At 44.8% G+C, this 20,268-nt stretch overlaps 1 long non-coding RNA gene across 2 annotated transcripts in view; it reads right to left on the reverse strand.

The window, feature by feature from the left end:
• Positions 1 to 512: 512 nt before the first annotated feature.
• Positions 513 to 20,268, reverse strand: part of LOC149444983 (uncharacterized) — a 39,205-nt gene continuing 19,449 nt past the window's right edge. The window contains exons 2-4 of one of the 2 annotated variants that reach the window (XR_016306498.1): positions 20,174 to 20,268; positions 14,193 to 14,318; positions 513 to 868 (exon numbers count right to left, since the gene is read on the reverse strand). This is a non-coding gene — a long non-coding RNA (uncharacterized LOC149444983). Of the gene's footprint in view, positions 869 to 5,455; positions 7,314 to 14,192; positions 14,319 to 20,173 lie in introns of those variants that run through there. The other variant, XR_016306499.1, reaches the window with a different exon arrangement.

Genomic DNA, 20,268 nt, shown 5'->3' on the forward strand with positions numbered 1-20,268 from the left:
TTGCCAGTTATCTGCAGCACTTTCCTCACGCTGTTACAGCATGAGGAAAGTACTGCCTATAACTGCCAATTGTCACAGAACAGATTGGAACTGATCATCAGGGCACTGATAATCAGTGTCCAGCAGTGCCACCCATCAGTGCCCAGCAGTGCCCCCAATCAGTTCCTCCAATCAGTGCTGCCCAGCAGTGCCGCCAGCCAATGCCGTCAGTCAGTGCTGTTACTCAGAGCCGCCCATCAGTGCCGCCTATCAGTGCAGCATCATCAGTGCCGCCTTATCCGTGCCACCCCATCAGTGCTGCCTATTCGTGCCACCTCATCAGTACCCATCAGTGCTGCCTATCAGTGCAGCTTCATCAACGCACATCAGTGAAGGAGAAAAATTACCTGTTTGCTAAATTTTATAATAGAAACAAATAAAAACGTTTTTTTCACTTTTTTTTTGTTTATAGTGCAAAAAATAAAACACCCAGCGGTGATTAAATACCATCAAAAGAAAGCTCTGTTTGTGTGAAAAAAAAAATAAAAATTTCATATGGGTACAGTGTTGCATGACCGCGCAATTGTCATTCAAAATGTGACAACACTGAAACCTGAAAATTGGCCTGGGCACGAAGGGGGTAAAAGTGCCCGGTAGGCAAGGGGTTAAAGACCAAACAGTTGTAATATTTGAAATGTTTGTTTTTGGGTTTAATTATCTTTTACACAATGTTTGTGTAGGGTCACACAATGGAATACATAATGTCTTCTAATATAAGCCATTTCCTCTTCCTCTGTAGATTTCTAGTTCTCTTGTAGCTTGCATTTTTTCCTGTCCAGGTTTTGGAAAATGCACCAGTGTGTTCGCAACTTATGGAAGCAGATCAATGCTGTATAAATAAGTAGAAAAACAACTGATCAATTCCATCATAAAATCTGCAAAGCTAAAAGTTAGCAAACCTGATTAAGTTAGAAACATTTTTTGAAATTAAGCATTATAGCATCAATTTAAACATGTTTTTTTTTCCAGAATAGTCTTCCCTGAAGACAGAGCCACTAAATGTGAAAAAATGTTCCTTTTTCATTATATCCGCAAAAGACTAGAGAAGAATTTGTATTGTCATAGGAAGCCATCTGTAGTAAGATACCTATATAAATAAATAGAAGTGAGCGCTCTTGTGTCAGCAGCCAATGCACTAAAGGTGATCACAGCAAACCTTATAGTACAACCAATAAAATAAAGCGCAGCGCTAAAAATTCTTAGTATATCATAAATTGTCCACATAAAAACATGAATGAACAGTTCATAAAATGAGATCCACTTGTGACAGCAGAGATATTAAGACTTGTGGCAGGAACATATGATAGAAATGTGCACTCACCGGAATAATGCGCATATAATCAATATCCACCGAGATCACTTAGGCAGGGGGTATGGGTGAGCTTCCAGGGTAGATCATCTAGCCTTGGTGGTATGTAGTTAGACTGTTAGATCCAGAGGTCCCCTTAAGGTTGGATGGGTGCAGAGCCTGGATACAAGGGCTCCCTTCCTCCCTTACTTAAGATGGCCTCCGGGCCTCCTCGTGGCTCCAGGCGGCTGTGACGTCACGCTCTGTTGGCTCCTCCTTAGGCCTTTCGTTGGCCTCCCCTCTGATGATGTGCTCTGCACGAAAGGCCAAAGGAGGAGCCAACTGAGCATGACGTCACAGCCGCCTGGAGCCATGAGGTGGCCATCTTAACTAAGGGAGGGAGCGAGCCCTTGTATCAAGGCTCTGCACCCATCCAACCTTAAGGGGACCTCTGGATCTAACAGTCTAACTACATACCACCAAGACTAGATGATCTACCCGGGAAGCTCACCCATACCGCTGATCTCTGTGGATATTGATTATATGCGCATTGTTCATGCGCGTCCGGTGAGTGCGCATTTCTATCATATGTTCCTGCCACAAGTCTTAATATCTCTGCTATCACAAGTGGATCTCATTTTATGAACTGTTCATTCATGTTTTTATGTGGACAATTTATGATATACTAAGAATTTCTAGCGCTTCACTTTATTTTATTGGTTGTAGTAAGATACCATCTGTGAAAGATGTTGTTATCTTCTAAAAATGTACATTTCTTGGTCGTTTGCTAGTGAGCACACTTGCAAAGTACTTTAAAAGGAGGAAGTACAAGTACATGGAGTTTATAGCCCATCTCTGGGCAAAACCCCCAAAACTCTCAATACCCTCATCTGCTGATACCCATTCCTAAAGTAATTTTAAAAAACCTCCAAAGTAATTTTTTTTACTTACCTGAGTCCACTGTCACCCTCTATAGTAGTAGATGATGATGATTCAGTACTTCAGTCCTGGTCCACCCATCAGTCTTGTTGGTGACCCTATCGCATTGTGATGTCATGACACAGCTTTTTTCAATTAGAACCTTGAGAAAGGAAAGTTGAGAACCACTTTTGATAGACACCTTCGTCAAGCAATAGGAAGCACCCACGTGATTTAGAAAGTGATGTGCAGGGGCGTATTTACCACAAGGCAAACCAGGCATTTTCCTAGGGCGGCTTTTTTTAGGGGGCAACAGCATTTTTCCGGGGGTCAGCACCACCACCCGAAAGAAGCGACACACACACACAGCATGGGGACCAGGTGGGATCTGATAGAGGCTACGGGCTGCTTGATGGTGTATGCAGAGCCTAACTCTTGTTCCCGGGGATGTCCGGAGCTGTGAGGGTGAGTGTCTTCTCTATCACCTGGTGGTGGTGGGGGGGTTGTCATTGTATTGGGGGCGGTGGTATTGGAAGGCTCTCATGAGTGGGGGGGGGGGGCTGGGGTGTTGTTGGTCAATGTCAGGCTCTCTTCGTGGGAGAGGGAGGTACTGGTCAGTGTCAGAGTCTCTTCGTGGGAGAGTGGGGTGCTGGTCAGTGTCAGGGTCTCTTCGTAGGAGAGTGGGGTGCTGGTCAGTGTCAGGGTCTCTTCGTGGGTGAGAGGGGTGCTGGTCAGTGTCAGGGTCTCTTTGTGGGACAGTGGGGTGCTGGTCAGGGTCTCTCCATGGGGGGGAGCCAATTTTTGTGTTGCCTAGGGCAGCACTAAACCTAAATACACCACTGGTGATGTGGACACTATAAGAAGGCCCTTCCACAGTACAGACCAGAAGGAAGGAGAATCAGGACCTAGCTTGTCATGTTAATAGTGTTTCAGGTAAGAAACAGTTTTTTTAATATTACTTTTAATTTAAATAAAAAGCTTTAGATTAGCTAAAAGGTGTGGTAGCCAAACTTTTGTTTTTGAATGGGGAGGCCCTAGATCAGCTTTAAAGAACTGAATTACTAAAAGAGAAGTACGGGAAACATTTAAAACAAAAATCATACTTAACTAGATCTAAGGGTGAGAACTCAGCAAGCAATCACATGACCATTGATCACTGAGTTCTTTCTGCCATTGTGTGCAGTGACCGCTGTCTGCTCTGCCCCCCCTGTACTCACCGTAGGGGAGGGGGCAGCTGGCTCAGGCTCTCAGCGGCTCACTGAGAGGCTAAGCCGGGTGCTGCTCCAGACTCTGGGGTGGACCCAACCATAAAGCCTGCTGTCAGCTGAAAACGGGTCGCAAGAGTGCAGAACTAACTGTACTCCTGTGATCCATAGGGGAATTACAGTCAAAAGATCTCTGGCTGTACTTCTCCTTTAAATGTAAAGTTATTTCATAAGCCACCACAAACATATAGCAGGAACCAGAGGTGGACTGACCATTTGGAAACTCGGTAGGGTCAGTAGGGGGCCCCATGAGATGCCCCTGGTACATAGCCTTTTTTGAGTTTGGGCAAGGACACAGGGGCCCCATGATCCCCTATTGCCCGCGGGCCCCATGAGTTGTCAGTCCACCCCTGGCAGGAACCCCATGGTGGATGTATGGCAGCTTTCCTTAGGACTCGTTTACATTTTCTTCAAAATGTCACATGTGTGAGCAGCATGGGAGCAATAAAGTGAGAGGTGATCAGGAACTAGACAGAGAATGGACTGAGTGGCAGAAAATCAGCAGAGCTGAGGGACCGGGGAGGGAGCAACTAGCAGATGTCACACTGGGTGTGCAGCATGGGAGCAATATAGCAGGAGGTGGGCCGGGACTGGAGAGAGAGGAGGGTTAGCAAACCAGAGGATAAGCAAAGCTTGGGGTTACTACTGAGTGGAGGATCAGCAGAACTGGGGGTTACTCTTGAGTGCGGGATCAGCAAAGCTGGGAATTACTAATAAGAAGAGGATCAGCAAAGCTGGAGGTTACTACAGAGTGGGACATCAGCAGAGCTGGGGGTTACTACTAAATGGGGGATCAGCAGTGTGTTGAAGCAAGTGTAATTGAGCCCTTAGTTATTCAGTAGTGAACCCAAGTCATGAAGGTTGAGCACCTGACCACTTCTTGTACTGCACTGCACCCATCATAGTAATGGACAACACATACTGTAAGGTGGGAGGGAATGTGGTCATGTTCTCAACCACGATGTCCAGCTGATACTTGCATTCTTGCATTTCTTTTGCATAGTTCCTTTAAAAAAAAAGAAAACTCCTCCACAGCCTGTCCTCCTCACCCTCCAATGCCTATCGTTACCTTTTCTGCCACTCCTCAACTTCTGTGTGGAAGTTCTGCTACTTCCAGGAATGGGTAACCATATGATACCTGCCTCCCTACAAAGCAGTGCTCGGGGCTACCACAACTAAACTCTAGGCCCAGTGTTTGGGAGAGGGGTGTTTGCCAAGCACTATGCAACCATTGACCATCATAGCTGACAACCTTAAGACCGGTTTTCTCTTGATGAAACATGACTTTTCAAGGTACACCTTTAATAATAGCAGTTCTCGTTTCCTTTTTTGACCTACCCTTAATTTGTGGTCAAGGATGAAGTTAACAGATGTTGAATCAACAATGGTAGCTCCTTTATTTTACTAATGAAAGCTCCCTTTAAATTCCTTGCTCTGGTATGCCAATTAAGGTATCCATTATCTGTATCAATATATACATTGTATCCTAATCATTTTAAATGCATTTGATGAAGCTCAGTTGTTATAGAATTCTATACAATCTACAATGACAATGAGGTACCCATTTCTATGCAGACGGTGATATCACCTCTCCTACCAGTCACCTTGTCTCTTGTTACGGTCATGGTGAAAGCCATGAAACTCAATTAGTAGACATTTTATGTCAGCCTTCAGTTATGGGTACATGTTAATTAGGGCAACTATAAGGCATCTTTTATAGACAAGCATAATCTGTCTATCAATCTTAACTTTTCAGCTCTGAAATGTTCCATTGCTCATCTGTGACAGAAGGCACCTGCTAGATGTGATGCAAAGAGCTATAAGATGTACACAGCACAGCAGCCAATAATGACCAACCTACATAACATCAACCAACCATAATCATATGATTTACAAAATGAGTTATTGGTGGTTTCAGGTAACTCGCCTCCACCCATGATTTTTTTTTAATATATATAATTCTTTTATTAGTTTTTTTTTAACAAGAACATACACTGAATAAAAACATGTACATCTTAAGGGACTTAGCCCACGCAGGGGCATCTCAATGAGAAGCATGGAAGTTTGTCAAACAGAGTTTCGGCCTGCAATCATAAGTAACATACTGTAAAACAATAGGAAACACAAGACCAAGTTAGGATCATAAGAAAGAACATCCCCAGTACCCGAGACCCCCCCCCCTCCCCAAACTATCAGAAAGGAGGCTCCATGACAGATATAAATAAACCATAGAGGTCAGGTGTCAGTAGCTGTTGAGGGTTCCACTAATCATTTAGCGCAAACTCTATCATATTTTTTAGGACACCCTCTATGCAGATAAGTATCTCTGTACAAGGGTAAAGTGGCATTAACCTGTTGTTTCCAGGTGAGGGAAGGGGGGGCCCACCTTTTCCAGCACAGAGTAATGGATTTTCTGGAGTAAAACAATAAAAGACCCACAAGTGTCCTGTTCGCCACCCCAGAAACTATATCTTCCACTAGACCTAACAAGTAGACTCGAGGGGGATGGAGTTAAAGGAATAACCCCTATAAGGTTAACAATAGCCATTTTCTGCATCCAGAATGTAGCAATTGCTGGGCAGATCCAGAAAATATGTATAAAGTCCTCGGGAGTGACACCGCAGCGCCAGCACTCTGGAGAAGAAGAGGGATTCATTTTTTGCAATCTGTGAGGGGTAAGATAACAATTTTAAATTGCATAAGGCGGTCTCTCAGGGACACCAGTATTCTAAAAGGAGATTCCCATACATCATCCCAATCCTCAGAACCCAACTCCGGAATATCACATGACCAACAATGATGGAACAATGACAAATCAGGGGAGGACACTCGAAGAAGGTGGGTATATAAGATGGAGTTGGGTTTTTTGCCACAATCATGTCTTAATATTCCCTCCAATTCTGAACTCTGCAACTGAAGCGTAGCAGTAGGGAATTGGCTCCGGAAAGCATGGGACAATTGCCAGTATCTAAAAATGTAAGAAGAGGGGACATTGTGATGGCACAAGAAATAATCTAAGGGGCTTAGGGATACATTTGAGACCCTCCACCCACAATTTTTAATTGTGGTAAGAAGACTTCTATTTTCTGAAGATATCTAAGAGCAACAACAAGATGTGTACAACACCATTGCCAATAAGTTGTTTTTTTCCAACTTACACCTTAACATAGTATTATTCAATGACCAAGTATAACCCAGAAAGAATAAATCAAGTTTACTATCTTCTATCTTTATGTTCTTTCTTGAGTCACCTCTTCCTTCTAACTCACTCCACTAACCTTCTCTCTTCTACCTTTCTTATTCCTTGATCTGTTCTAAAATCAAAAAGAGATTTCACAATTCACCAATCTTCCATAAAACTCTATACCTGAGCATATAAATACTTCAATAATGTTTCACATACACTATAGGACCGGTATAACAGACCCCCATCCAAGCCAAAATTCCCATAAGAGTAAAATAAATATTATCTTTTCAAAAATATAGCTGGGTGGAGTATGTTTTTACTTTACTTCTACTTGTTTTATCTTAATTTTATTAATCATTATTATTATTCAGGATTTATATAGCGCCAAGTTTGTGCAACACTTGACAATATAAAGGAAGATAGTATGATTACAGTACAGTTCAATACAGAAGGAATACGAAGACCTTGCTCATGGAGCTTACAATCTAAAGGGAGGGGGAGGTGGTACAAAAGGTAATAGGTAAAGGTAATAGCTGCGGGGGATGATCTGACGGAGGTGGCCGACGTACAGTTTTTAGGTGGAAGTAGACTTCCTTGATTAAATTACATCGTTAATCTGTTTGAAAAAAGACACAAGTCAACACAAGACATCCAGTTCAACCAACAGAGAAAAAGGCAACAAACACAAATAGAAAACCTCCATATACACTATCCCATACACACAGTTGATCCAGAGGAAGGCAAAAACCTTCAAAAACCTTCGACATAGAAAGATTTGTCAGTACATCTGAACCATCCTAGGACAGCCTGCTTCACTTCATCATCATTGTGTTCAATGTTCCCACAGAAAGATTTGTCTCTTGTACAACTTCACAACAGCTAATGCGTCAATTATCTAGGATCAGGCGTTCCATGCACTAAATGCTCAAAGGAATGACTGCTGTGAGCTGGGAACCACCACAGCCGGAATGGTCACTGATGGATGTATGGCCATCATTGAAATGTTTAGACCATTCATATGTCTTACTGTAACTGAGAGTCTCATCACCGTACTGTGCTTGAAGTCTTCTGTAGATATCCGCAAGTTTTACACCTCCATTCACAAGAAACTTCATCACCACACTCTGTTCCATCCATGCACTAACAATGTTGTCTGCCATCTTGAATAACGGTCTTTCCATGTGCTCTGCCTATCAGTAATAAGACACACTTGCCACTTACTACTGCATGTAGTAACGCCACGCTAGCATCCCTTTTTATACCTGTAAAATTAAAAATCCCAGTTTGACTTGAGCACCCCTCCTATATTAAAAAGTAAGAGTCCCAACACTGAACCTTGGGTTATACTGCACTAATAACCCTAGACCATCCATTTATATACGGATTTTTTTTAAGCCTGTAGACTTTACCTTACACATTAGCCGTGTGGGGGGAATTGTGTCAAATGCTTTTGCAAAATCCAAGTATACGATATCCACAGCCACTCCTTTGTCTAAGGTTTTGCTCACCTTCTCATAAAAAGAAATAAGATTTGTTTGACAACTTCTGTCTTTCTCTTCTGTCTGTTCCTTAAAATATTTTTTTTCCAGTAAGAACTCATCTATGTGGTCTTTTATTAAAGTCTCCAGTATCTTCCCAACTATAGAAGTTAAACTAACAGGTCTATAATTACTTGATAAAGACTTTGATCCCTTTTAAAATATTGGCACCACGTTGGCCTTACGCCAATCCAGTGGTACTATGACAGTCCCTAAAACCCTAAAAATTAGAAACAATGACTTTGAAATGACAGAGCTCAATTCTTTTAGGACCCGTGGGTGTACGCCATCCAGTCCAGGTGCTTTATTCACCTTTATACTGTCTAAATATTTCTGGACCATATCAATTTTGAGGCATTGTGGATCATTTGGAGCTCTGTCAATATCCCCATTATGGACAAGAGCTCCCCCAAGCTCGTTTGCATACACAGAGCTGAAGAAGGTATTTAATAAATTTGCCTTCTCCTTGTCCCCAGTCACCCACTCCAGATTATTTGTAAAGGGCCTACATGCTCGGAACTGACCTTTTTGCTATTAATATATTTGAAGAATTTCTTTGGGTTTTTGCAGCCTTGATTTCCTTTTTATATACAGTATTTTGTTATATTCTTTGTAACAATTTGTAAGCCTTTTAAACGTATTGCCCATGGGAATATATTTTTCAGTGTTCACATACAAACGCCTTTTGTTCCATCTCATTAAAGGTTGTCTGCTTAGAGAGCTTTCCCTTTTTTTTCCCCTGATGATCCAACCAGGTATATAGCCAGGTATATTAGGCTAGATGAGGATTCCCCCTTTTCTGTCCTGTTCCCCCACTACGTAATACCTGGGCATAGATTGTGGCTTGTGGCACTATCCCCTTCTGGGTTCAATGGGTGATGACACTCCTATCTTTTATTACATACATGGCTGTATAATATGTTCACACCTGATGTTATATTAGACATCGGTCCTTTGTTTGTACACCCCTGAGGAAGAAAATACATTTTTTGAAACGCATTGGGTTACCCCCACCAGGCAAGATACATCATTCTTACCAAAATATCTACAGCAGTGGGATGAAGAGGCTTGATTTTCCAAGCTTATTCCAATATGTATTTCAGACCATGTTATATACACAGCCATATGCACAATTTTACTCACGTGCTCTTGAATTGCTTAAATAAAGCATTTTAATTTTTACACAGTGCATTTCTTTATGTTGCCTTTAAAGTCCCAAGTCCCAATTTAAGAATTCACATTTCTGTTCTGTGTTCATCGATGCCATTAATACCTCCCAGTCTAAGTCTTGGAGAGCAGCCCTCATCCTTGGAAAATCTGCTGTTGAGTGTTTTTATCTTCCCAGTATGTGTTTGTTGTTTACAGCTAATTGATTGAAATCATGCTATGATCACTGCTACCCAGATGTTTTTTTTATATGAACATTAGAAATACGCTTTGCATGGTTTGTGATTACCAGGTCCACCAGAGGACCCCATAGGCTACATTCATTCACACTGGCGATTAAATTGTTACTAAACCCCGGACCCTGCATTCACTCTATCTGGTCTCCTACAGTACACAGAACATGGAAATGCAATTATTTTAGTAAATATAAACTGCTAAATACCTTTTATCATCAGCAGTTAGAGCAGTCTTGTGACTTCTGCTGAGCACTGGTTAAAGCTTGCAGCAGGAGTTTTCTCTAAGAGGATGGAAATCCCCTGACCTCTGTCTGTACAGTGCTGATTGGCCCTGTGCTGATCACATGGATTCTCCCAAGAAAAGAAAAACCTAGCAATACAAACTAATCTGAGCATGTGCAGAAGGGCACAGTTCAGTCTGACTTATCAGCGTGGGCATTTGAACAAGAGGAGGGGCAGAGAAGACAGGATCAAACATTCTTTTTACACAATGTAGAGGATTAACCCCTTAGGTCCCACAGGGAGTATAACAAGCATGCTTTACTGCATATATAGACTGATTGTACTGTTGTGGGTTTAGTAACACTTTAAGGCTGGTGTGAATTGTAGCGGAAGTTCCTGCTGCAGCTCTCAGTGGCTAGGTGTGTGTCCAGCAGTGATCACTGCAGGTAATTGCTGGCTGTGCAGAGAGGTGCAAATAGCTAGGTCTGCCAGCACCTATCATTATAGTGAACAGGGCCAGTGTCCGCAACTAGCCACTGAGAGCCGCAGCAGCAAGAATTTTGATTCCTGCTGCTACTATTCGCACCGGCCCTATTGGCTGGGGTGATCATAGCCTTAGCGCTAATGTCAGGGGCTTTGTTTTCCTGCATTTGAGGTGCATTTACATTGCTCCCTTTTCCTCTTTCCCCCTCTTTCTTTCTCTTTCGCTAATGTCTCTCTCTCTACCTCCCTCCAACCCCTTTCTCTCTTTCTCCTCGTCTCTTCCTCTTCCCCATCTCTTTCTCTCTCCCCCCCACCCCTCTCTCTCCCTCTCTTTTTTTCTATCCCTGACTCTCTCACCCTCCCACCTCTCTCTCTCCCCCACCCCTCTTTCTCCCCCAACTTTCTCTCTCCATCCTATCTTTCTCTATCTCCCCCACCCCTCTCTCTCCCTCTCCTTCTCTCTCCCCCCTTACTCTCTCTCTCCCCCTCTCTTCCCCCCACTCTTTCTCTCTTTCTCCTCTCCCCACACCCTCTCTGTCTTTCTCTCCCTGACTCTCTCCCCCACCCCCTCCCCCCCTCTCTCTCTCTCTCCCACCTCTCTCCCCCCACCCCTCTCCCTCTCTCTTCCTCTCTCTCTCTTTCTCTCCCCATCACCCCCACCCCTCCCTCTCTCTCGCTCTCTATTCTCCCCAATCTCTCTACCACTCCCACCTCTCTCTCCCCCCACCCACCCCTCTCTCTCCCCCTCCCACCTCTCTCTCTCCCTCCACCCTCCTCTCACTTTCTCCCTCTCTGTCTTTCTCTCCCTGATTCTCTCTGTCCCCCTCCCACCTCTCTCCCCCACTCCTCTCTCTCCCTCTCTTTTTCCCCCACCCACCTCTCTCTCTCCCCCACCCCTCTCTCTCTTTCTCTCCCCGTCTCTCCATTACCCACCCGTCACTCTCTTTCTCTCCCCGCCTCTCTTCCCCTCCCACCCCTCTCTCCCCCCACCCCTATCTCTCTCACCCACCCCTCTCTCTTTCCCCCCCCTCTCTCTCCCCCTCCCACTTCTCTGTCTCCCCGAATCTCTCTCCCCCTCCCACCTCTCTCTCTCCTCCCACTCCTCTCTCTTCCCCTCCAACCTCTCTCTCTCTGTGCGACCCCTCTCTCTCTCCCTCCCCTCCCACCTCTCTCTCTTTCCCCCCACCCCCCTTCTCTCCCTGACTATCTCCCCCCTCCTCTCTCCCCCCCCCACCTCTCTCTCCCCCCACCTCTCTCTCTCCCCTACCTCATTCTTTCTCTTCCCTGTCTCTCTCTCCCCCACTTTCCTCTCTAAGTCTCTCTCTTTCTCTCCCCATCTTTCTTTCTCCCTCTTTACCTCTTTTCCTCTTTATCACCCTCCCATTTCTCTTCCCTTCCCCTCACTTTGTGTCTCCCTTTCCTCTCTCTTTCTCTCCCTCCCCCCCATCCCATCTCTCTCTCCAACCCTCTCTATCTCCTAACTATACCCCCCCCCCCCCCCCCGTCATATCTTCATTCTCATCTTTGTACCATTTAGCTGTCTCTCCCCCCCTCTCTCTCTCTCTCTCTCTCTCCCTCTCTCTCTCTCTCTCTTTTCCATCACTTTCTTTTTTCCACCTCTGTATCTCTCTCATCTCTTTTTCTCTGACCCTCACATCCTCTCTTGTCTCTTTCTGTACCATTTATCTTTCTGTCTCTCTCCCCCCTTCATCACCTACACAGAAGAGCTTGGTGTCTCTGATTCTCTCTGTAATCTCTCAGGATGGTTCTCCATATCACAGGCTCTCTGTATGTCTGTCGCTCTCTATATGATCCTTGTCACATTTCTCTGCTGTAATTGTACACGGCTCCCTGTTTCTGCATCCGACTTGTTTCATTTCTCTGTAATTATAACTAGTTCTATTTCTTGGTGTCCTGACACCTCTCCTTATTTATTGGTGTGTCACAGATAGAGATAGACAATCTTGGTGTGGACTCATGAATCTCTGTATAGGTAACAAAGCCCATCACACCATTGACTTCCCTGTCTTTCTTCTCTCTCAGCCAGGCGGACCTTTGAATATATATACGGTTTGTATAATACTGTCAGTGTATGTAGCACACTGCAAAATTACAATTCACACACAAAAACAAAAGCATAAGTAAAAATGTATAAAAAGGAGATGATGTTTCTTGTCCACAAGAGCTTACAATCCAAATGGAACAGAACAAGTATAGTGGTTATAGGCTTACCCAAGTCAAATATATCAATGGCCTCTACATACCTACTTTTTACAAACCCACCAATGGTATTATGTTTAAATAGAGAAGGGTGGTGTGGGTGGGGGGGTGGGGTGGGGGGGGGTTAAAGGTTAAGCAAAGTCAAATTTATCAAATGCCTCTACCAGGGGCGGACTGACCATTTGGAAATTCGGGCACAGCTCAGTAGGGGGCCCCATGAGATGCCCCTGGTACCTTTTTCATAGGCTTTTTTGAGTTTGGGCAAAGACACAGGGGCCCCATGATCCCCTATTGCCCGGGGGCCCAATAAGTTGTCAGTCCGCCCCTGGCCTCTACCTTTTCCAAACCAAATAGTGGAAGGATATATGGCTGAAATATGGATCAATTAGTTTAGTTCTAGGTTCACCCACGTTTAATTTCATAATCCGTTCTACCTACCCACCTACCCACCCACCCAGGGACATTGCTTTTCATTCAGAGAAAAATTAGGAGTGATCTCAGCAAAATGCTAACTAATCCCTTCCCGCCTGCCATGGCCCTTTAACTGGGTCTTGGGTTGGGAAGGACTTTCTGATCGTGAGGTCAATGTGATTGGCTGTTACAGTGGTCTCATGACTGAGAGCCTGTCTTGCCCACTATTGATCATAACTAAAGACTGGGAGCTGTCAATGATAGCTCGGTCACTGAGCTAGGGACATGCAGTAAGCAGACTCTAAGCACTGAAACCTCAGCTACTATGAATGCATATGTGCGGAGTGTGGGTTTTAAAGCCAAGACTCCTTGACGCTGCATATATGCAGTACCTGGTCAGCTGGAGCTTAAAGTGGTTGTAAAGGCTCTCTTTGGCATTCTATTTGTGCAGCTCCCCCCCTCAGTTCCCCTAATACTTATCTGAGCCCCATCGCAATCCAGCAATGTGCATGAGAGCCACAGCTCTCCAGGGACTCTCCCTCCTCATTGGCTGAGACAGCAACCAGAGCCATTGGCTCCCACTGCTCTCAATCACAGCCAATGAACCAATGAGAAGAGAGAAGGGGCAGTGCCGAGCTGTGTCTCTTTGTGTGTATGGACACGCAGTGCAGCTGCTCAGGAGCAAGTCTGCTCAGGTGCCCCAACATCAAGCTGCATGCTCTGGAGGTACTTGGCAGGAGGGAGGGGCCAGGAAGGACCTGAGAAGAGGAGGATCAGGGATGCTCTGTGCAAAACCACTGCACAGAGCAGGTAAGTATGGCATGTTTTTTTATTTTTTTTAATATCACTTTAAGGTTCTTAAACAAAATTTGCTTGAAAAAAAACACTTTTTTGTTACAGGGGGTTTTTTGAAAAGGGGGAGGCATTAGAGTAGTTTATTTATTAGTTTTATGTAGTGTTCATTGAATTTACGTTTTGTGATTGTATTAATTTGTTATATGTGTATTGTTTTAAGTTTTTTATTTTTTTCTTTCTCTCACTGTTTTTACTTATTTATTAAGAAAAATGTAAAATAATGTGGCTAATGAAGGGATGATTATTGGGCCACAATTGGGTCCAGGATGGTGGGAAAAGCTGTTAGGGCCCACTGGTACTTTACAAACCATCTTTAAAGGATATCTAAACTAAAGAACAAAATTATATTATATTGCAGCTTACCAGTTCTTAGATGTGATGGTTGCATTAGTTTGCTTTTTTCAGGCTACGTACATTTTCAGGACGTACAGGAAGCACCTGCTGATCTGGCCAGAAATGCTGTGTCCTTGTCTTTTCCTGTGATCTAACCTGTAAGGATAAAACAGTGTTATTCTAAATATTTACAATGCTGATCCCCCCCACTCCCCACCAATGTAATGGAGATGAACAAAGGCAGATATATCAGAAGTCCAGCCCAGGTGACAACCATAGCTGCCTCCATAAATACAGTGGAAGAGTGGGGACAGGTAATGTGTTATCTGCAGGATTACCAGGAGCAAATAAAGGAAACTAAGCCTGAAAAAAAGAAAGCTAATGTAACCACCACAGCTAAAGAATGGTAAGCTGCAACATACAACATTTTTGTTGTGGGTTTAGATGCACTTCAAGTGTGCCTTTCCCATTGACTTCAATGCATTTAACCAAATGGCAACATTTTGCTGAAATCTCAGGATTCTTGCCAATTCCCATTTACTGGGGAATGAATATTATTCATTTTGCTCATATCTGATAAAAAAAAGAATCCAAACCCACATCAAGGATTTACAGCTGCACCTATAGTATTTTTCTGCAGCTTAATTATCCATGTCCCTGATCATTCAGTATTTATAATGGAGAAATTTGGTTTCTTTAACGTCACTGGTCGGTGTTTTGTAAATCACTGGTCTGTGTTTTGCACGTCACTGTTCTGTGTTTTGCACGTCACTGGTCTGTGCTTTGTACATCACTGGTCGATGTTTTGCACGTCACTGGTCGGTGTTTTGCACGTCACTGGTCGATGTTTTGCACGTCACTGGTCGATGTTTTGCACGTCACTGGTCGGTGTTTTGCACGTCACTGGTCGGTGTTTTGTACGTCACTGGTCTGTGTTTTGCACGTCACTGGTCGATGTTTTGTATGTCACTGGTCGGTGTTTTGTACGTCACTGGTCTGTGTTTTGTACGTCACTGGTCGGTGATTTGTACGTCACTGGTCTGCGTTTCGTACGTCACCGGTCTGTGTTTTGTACGTCACCGGTCGGTGATTTGTACGTCACTGGTCTGCGTTTCGTACGTCACCGGTCTGTGTTTTGTACGTCACTGGTCGGTGATTTGTACGTCACTGGTCTGCGTTTTGTACATCACTGGTCTGTGTTTTGTACGTCACTGGTCAGTGATTTGTACGTCACTGGTCTGCGTTTCGTACGTCACCGGTCTGTGTTTTGTACGTCACTGGTCGGTGTTTTGTATGTCACCGGCATGTGTTTTGTACTTCACCGATCTGTGTTTTGTATGTCACTGGTCTGTGTTTTGTACGTCACCGGTCTGTTTTGTACGTGACCGGTCGGTATTTTGTACGTGACCGGTTGGTGTTTTGTATGTCACTGGTCTGTGTTTTGTACGTCACCGGTCTGTTTTGTACGTGACCGGTCGGTATTTTGTACGTGACCGGTTGGTGTTTTGTACGTGACCGGTTGGTGTTTTGTACGTGACCGGTTGGTGTTTTGTACATGACCGGTCGGTGTTTTGTACGTGACCGGTCGGTGTTTTGTTCGTCACCGGCGTGTGTTTTGTATGTCACCGGTCTGTGTTTTGTACGTCACCGATCGGTGTTTTATACGTCACCGGCATGTGTTTTGTACGTGACCGGTTGGTGTTTTGTACGTGACCGGTCTGTTTTGTACGTGACCGGTCAGTGTTTTGTACGTGACCAGTTGGTGTTTTGTACGTGACCGGTCGGTGTTTTGTATGTGACCAGTCGGTGTTTTATTCGTCACCGGCATGTGTTTTGTACGTCACCGGTCGGTGTTTTGTACGTCACCGATCGGTGTTTTGTATGTCACCGGCATGTGTTTTGTACGTCACCGGTCTGTGTTTTGTACGTGACCGGTCTGTTTTGTACGTGATCGGTCAGTGTTTTGTACATGACCGGTTGGTGTTTTGTACGTGACCGGTTGGTGTTTTGTACGTGACCGGTCGGTGTTTTGTATGTGACCTGTCGGTGTTTTATTCGTCACCGGCATGTATTTTGTACGTCACCGGTTGGTGTTTTGTACATCACCGGTCTGTGTTCTGTATGTCACCAGTCAGTGTTTTGTACGTCACCGGTCTGTGATTTGTACATCACCGGTCAGTGTTTTGTACGTCACCGGTCGGTGTTTTGTACATCACCGGTCTGTGTTTTGTACGTCACCGGTCGGTGTTTTGTACGTCACCGGTCTGTGTTTTGTAATTCACTGGTCGGTGTTTTGTACGTCACCGGTCGGTGTTTTGTACGTCACCGGTCGGTGTTTTGTACGTCACCGGTCAGTGTTTTGTACGCCACCGGTCTGTGTTTTGTACGTCACCGGTCGGTGTTTTGTACGTTACCGGTCTGTGTTTTATACGTCACTGGTCTGTGTTTTGTACGTCACCGGTCGGTGTTTTGTACTTCACCGGTCTGTGTTTTGTACGTCACTGGTCGGTGTTTTGTACGTCACCGGTCTGTGTTTTATACGTCACTGGTCTGTGTTTTGTACGTCACCGGTCGGTGTTTTGTACGTCACCGGTCTGTGTTTTGTACGTCACCGGTCTGTGTTTTGTAATTCAGTGGTCGGTGTTTTGTACGTCACTGGTCTGTGTTTTGTACGTCACCGGTCTGTGTTTTGTACGTCACCGGTCTGTGTTTTGTACGTCACCGGTTGGTGTTTTGGGTGGATAGCTGCTTATGAAGGAATCTTTACCAGTTGGTGACTGGTTAGGAGATCCTAGGAAGGGTCTGGTCTTTGGACATGAGCATGCAGGAGTAGATTACTGAACGCAACAAAAGAGCCGTCTATTGTACTGGATATGGGAGCAGTTAAGTGTCATGGAGCTTCTTCCCAACAATCCTGCAAATATATGCAATTGACAGCAGAAAGAGAATGGATGGGGACTTTATAGTTACTACGTCTGAATGCTGCAGAATTTTTCAGCTACATTTTGCATGATGTAATAGGTCAACTATTAATCAGTGTCAACGTATTATTAGAATCAGCAGCATACTAAGCTGTGTAGGTAGAAAATGAGTTAGCCTACACCACTTCCCTGACAGAGGTGATATTTTCAATCCACTCTACATCACTGTTGCTACGCCAGAGACTGAACACATTACCAGGCAGCTTATCTGAATTTCTAACACATACCGGAATCTTCCTATTCATCTTCCATTAACAATATGAGGCCAGGCCAGCAGAGGGAGCGGGCTGCAGACAGGATGAATCAAATGCGCTTCATATGTCTTCATTGTTCGCAGTTTTACTTTGCTGCAGAACACTTTAAAAGACTAATATATGGAATGCAGAGCAATGAAAACCAGAGCAAGTGCAGAGCTAATGCCTATAAAGGCTCTTTCAGAAGGTTCATCTAAGCCTTGGAGCTTGAAGGGCACGTTGAAGATGCTTTAGTTATAACCCAGGCCATAACTTACAGTTCGCTACTTAACATTTCAGTTTTACGAGGGAAACGTTGAGGTGACTCTAATATTGGTGGCTCCAGAACACTGTCCAGCATCATTGCAGAACTTCAGGCCTGCAAAACCCAAAGGCATCTGCCAAGATGTCTATTTTCAGGAGATAGTAAATTCCACCATCTTATACCACCGACCATGACTAGTGCACCCGAGATAGCTTCATCCAGACCCCACTACACCACCATTACCCTTCCATACCAATTCCCTTTACTTACTATACTTACAGAAAACACAACACCAATTTTGGAGTAAAATGGCCAACACGGCCTTTTATTAACAAATCAAGTTTAAACACATCAACCATTCCTTATAACAGAAAACATAAAGAGTTGTTGTTGGTCTTTGAAGGCACCCCCAAAACGATCCGAAATGCACCTGCGGACAACCAATATCCACTAGGCCTCCAGCCGCAACCAACCAGCTTGGAGACAACCATACCGTCCGCAGTGCAGCACCACCACCTTCCAGTTAAACCTTGGTTAACTGGAATGTTCCCGGGCACACCATACCAACGATGGGTCCCACACCATTTTGTACCTCCAAGATAAGAACCGCCTCCAAAGACCAACCACCGCCCAGGAACCAAAATAACCCCCCCCCCCCAGGAGGAACACAACACTCACCAAACAGGGAGGGCGGGAGGGAAGCTCTCTCTCCCACGTCCAGCTCCCAACTGACGCCCCTCCCCAGAACACCCCACCCTAAAGTGCAGGAGACCCCACCTACACTCTCCTCTACCAACGAGATCCCCAAGCTATCCTTTACCAACCCTAATACAATCATTAACCCTCACAGGTCTTCCTTCCCACTCTGGGCCTAGTCATGCCTGCCCTGCGCTAATTCTTTTCTTCTTTTATCACTGCGGGCATTTCTTTCCCTTCAGAGCCTGCTACTAACTTCTTTACTCAGGTATTATTATTATTATTATTACTACGAGTTTATATAGCGCCAAAGGGTTTGCTCAGCGCTGTACAATAGGGGGGACAATACATGGCACAGTACAACAACAACAAACAATGTACGAGGGGTAAGAGGGCCCTACTCTTACGAGCTTACAATCTAGGAGGGAGGGGGTAAAAGGTACAGTAGGAAGTGGCTGAGGGGGATGAAGTGGTGGGAGGAATGAGGGAGGATGGCCGTTAGGTGAGGGTGGGGTAGGCTTCCCTGAAGAGATGGGTTTTGAGGGAGCGCCTGAATGTGAATAGGGAAGGCGACAGTCTGATGGATTGGGGCAGTGAGTTCCAGAGGATGGGGGAGGACCTGGAGAAGTCCTGCAGTCGTGCATGGGAGGAGGAGACCAGGGAGCAGGATAGAAGGAGGTCCTGTGAGGAGCGAAGGGTACGGGTAGGGTGGTACTTGGTGATAAGGTTGGTGAGGTAGTCAGGGGCAGTGTTGTGAACGGCTTTGTAGGTCAGGGTTAGGAGTTTAAATTTGATGCGTTGGGCAATCGGGAGCCAGTGGAGGGAGAGGCAGAGGGGGGTGGCAGAGGTGGAGCGGGTGGTGAGGTGGATGAGTCTGGCAGCTGAGTTCAGGATGGTCTGGAGCGGGGAGAGCCTGCACTTGGGTAGGCCAGTGAGGAGGGAGTTGCAGTAGTCAAGGCGTGAGATGATTTAGCTAGAGATTTGTTAGAGATGATTTAGTTAGAGATGATTTAGCTAGATTTAGCGTGAGATGTATTAGCTACATTGCTGTCTTCTCAAAAGGAATGGGAGACCAGTCCAGCATACTTGTTTGCAGGATACATTTTCTTTGCAACTTGCTCAACATGGCCATTACCGATTTTTAACAATTGACTCCTATTGACTTCAATGGAGTCCCCAACCTGAACCCAGGTATTTTCGTCTCATCACTACTGTCATGTTTCACATGACTGTCATTTACCTTTGTGTTCTTTGTATTTTGTCTCTGCTCCTCCCTTTCCTTTGGTTTAGTTCATGCTGTTTGGATAGCTCACCCCTTTTCCCAGTAATGCATTTCAGCTTCTAGCCTCATGTCTTATGGAAGCAGATCACATTCAGGGGCAGACTGACAACTCATGGGGCCCCCGGGCAATAGGGGATCATGGGGCCCCTGTGTCCTTGCCCAAACTCAAAAAAGCCTATGAAAAAGATACCAGGGGCATCTCATTGGGCCCCCTACTGATCCTGAGCCCTCGGGCAGTGCCCAAGTTTCCAAATGGTCAGTCCGCCCCTGATCACATTATGATCTTTTGACCTATCCGTTGTTGATTGTTGTAAGATTCTCTCAGTTTTTGAAATAAACTTCACAAGATCTACAAGGTGTCATCTGGATTGAGTCACTGCCTGTGTTATTCAGCTAAGATTGGAGTTATCGCTTGACTTTTTATTCAAGCCAGTGGAAGGATTAAGCAAATGCTATGTGTGTTCTAACTGGAGAAAAGAATTCATGTTACCAGCAGCTCTTTATGGGGTGCACTACATATACAGTATCTAATATCATAGGATTTTTGTACTTACTGAAAAATCTTTTCTTGAAGTCCATTGAGGGATACAGGGGTGTCACACAGTCTATGTCAAGTGGACTATGTTGCTGCCTTTAGGAGGTTTGGATG

Source organism: Staurois parvus, unplaced genomic scaffold (genome assembly GCF_062004578.1).
Source record: "Staurois parvus isolate SC_StPar_1 unplaced genomic scaffold, SC_StPar_1.0 ptg000757l, whole genome shotgun sequence".
NCBI classification, from domain to species: Eukaryota; Metazoa; Chordata; class Amphibia; order Anura; family Ranidae; genus Staurois; species Staurois parvus.